We start from the raw sequence: 2,835 nt of genomic DNA, 5'->3' as shown, positions 1-2,835 counted from the left end.
GAAACCCAAGAGATATGACTCAGGACAATCCTACTGGAAAACAGAAACAGAAGAATCTTTTGTATCTTATGTCCCTTTGACAATCATTTGCCCCACCCCTACCCCTGCCAGGCCACTACACTTCCAGGTTGCTACACTGAGCTTTAAGTCATTTTCTGCTGCATTCCATTCATGCAGCACAAAAACATAGCTGAGCTAAAAAAAATAAGCGTTGTTTTAGACTGAGGTGAGGGATTTCAAGATGTATCAACATAAATTTGGTCATAGTACCAATAGCTAGAATACAGTGTGAGGCTGCATATTCAATGTAATGCATAAGCAATATCTGAGATACACTCCATTGCATCTGTAGGTTTCCTTTTGTTATTACACGAGTTTCATCTTTAGATATTGTGACAAGACTTCAGATATGTTTTGCTTTCCATGACACTTTGAAATAATTTTCTTTTTGCATAAATATTGGGTTGTAAACCTAGTGTTTTTATGACCAAATGCTGTGTTGTCCTCTCTTGCATCTTCATTAGTTAAATATCATGCCGTTGATTAAATCAAAAATCAATGAATAGTTTGAATTCCATATATTTACTTGAAAAGTGAATAAGGATAATTGTAAGAAGTCTGAGACTATCTTACTTATAAACATTACAAAGTTCATATTTTTCCTTCAATTTCTTGTACTTAAGAGACTAAGAAGACTTTTAAAATTTTCAAAGAACCAGCATGACCAACCTAACAGACTTAATCAGTTTTTAGTAACTGGTAAAAAAAAAAATTTAAATATATAAAGTTAAATAATTTTGGTTCTTATTTAAAAGAATCAAATGTTAAATTATATAATTCAGTCCTCCCTTATCTTTCCCTCAATACTGAGCCATTTGTTTAGGTAACTATTAAAGCAAATATAATTCTCTCCTCTTTAATACTGCTGTCTCTTGGCTTCATTCATTTTCATGTTCTTTTGTATCATTCACAGCCCCAAACAAGTCTTTATGAAATGGTGCTATTAAGAATTGTGTATATTAAAAGAGATATTTCTAGCAGTTTAAACTGCAATTGTCCTCTTTTAAAATATATTTTTTTGGTAAATTTGAGTGCCTTAGTGTATTCCAAGAATGCCTGACATTCCAAAGGTAAGAAATGCGGAACTCAATTTAGTTCAATAAATATTTGTTGCCACTGAAATTTTGTGTTAGTTGATATAGTTGTTAGCCAACATGCCCTATCTAGTAAATTATACTCAGCATGTTGATACAAGTAATCATGTTATGTTTCTACGTTAAGTTTCTCTGTTAGATCAGTAATTTCATGAGGATATAAAAGCTAATATTAAACATTTATGAACATACAGAACCTTAAAGATTCAGCTGGTTATTACAGTTATTGAATAATTATGTAGTGGTCAAGTTTTATTTATTTCATTTATTTTTACAATTAATGTAGGCCCATCACTAAACACCAGAATTTGTGTCTAAATATGACTATTAATTGAAATTGATACAGAAGAGTAAGACAAAAATAATTCCTCTTCATGTCTTCCAAAGAAACTACCAAGTCCCATATAGGAGACTTTACCTTAACATTTATGCAATTCTTGTTAAGAAGTCTTCTCAGTGGAAACAGAGATCCCATTTTGCTTTTTTCATTTATCTTATAATTCATCTCATTAAAAAGAGGGGATGGAAGGTAGAACAACACATCAGCACATTCTAAAGGGATTTTTAGCTTAACAGGTTGAATTTTAGAGTTAAAATTAAATACTGGTCTACAAAGTTCCCAAGTAATAGTGATGGGTTAGTTAAATAGATTACAGTCTTTACATCTGTGTTTGACAGGTCACACAAGACCTAGTTAAAGCTGAACAGAGTCAGAGAGAAAGAATATGTACAGATACGTAAATATATATGACAAATAGAAACCTCAACCATAAAACTCACAATTGAGATTGCCAGTGCCCATCAGTAAGGGTCCTTAGCAGCTAATCCAGGTGCTTAGCTGGGATGCATTGCATCTCTCACTTTCTAGATGTGGCCATGTGACTCGGATTTTGTCAGTTGTCAGTAGAGTTAATGAGTGAACCTGACGGGCATTACTTTCAGGACTGTCCCATGCACACTTTCCTTCCAGAACTCTGACTCTCTTTCTCCATTGACTGATTGAATGCAGAGGACACTAAGTGCATTTAGGACGGTGGAGACACAGGATGGAAAAATTTGGCCCTGTGTAGAGCAGAGCCCTGGTCCCTTGGATACTTCTTCCTTCTACCCATGTTGGATGGTGTATTAAATGAGAAGTACATTTTTACTGCAATAAGCCAGTAAAATATCAGAATATATGTTATTGCAAATAACTCTGATAAAATTGACTGCCATTCTCTGATAAAAACGCAGTTAGATTTCAGCCTGGTAGAATAGATGTGAAGACAGCACATATCTTTGAAAATATACCTAAAGTCCTAAATTCCAACTTCCCGTGACTCCAAGTAGGTTCCCTTTATGCATCTTCCATAGATAGCCTGCAGAAATATTGGAAAACAAGGTGGATATCGAGATAAACATGCCCATACTAACTCATTTCCACCAGTCTTTTGTAATAAGATATAAGGGAAACTGAGGGAGATTATGAAGAAAAGCATGTTTAAATGACTCTTTGCCTAGAGGTACTAAGCAGAGAATATTATGGATAATCACATAGGCAAGTCAAAAGATAAATCTTCAGTTGGCTTTTTAAATGTGGGTTTGAGCAGTACAGATGTTTTGTACAATTAGGCCTTGGCCTCTATAAGGATGTTTGAGGTTTGAGATGTTGGACTTTAAGAGGTTGCACTTGGTTTCTATA

The sequence above is a fragment of the Camelus ferus genome, chromosome 2 (genome assembly GCF_009834535.1).
Source record: "Camelus ferus isolate YT-003-E chromosome 2, BCGSAC_Cfer_1.0, whole genome shotgun sequence".
NCBI classification, from domain to species: domain Eukaryota; kingdom Metazoa; phylum Chordata; class Mammalia; order Artiodactyla; family Camelidae; genus Camelus; species Camelus ferus.
This window is presented reverse-complemented; position numbering follows the sequence as displayed.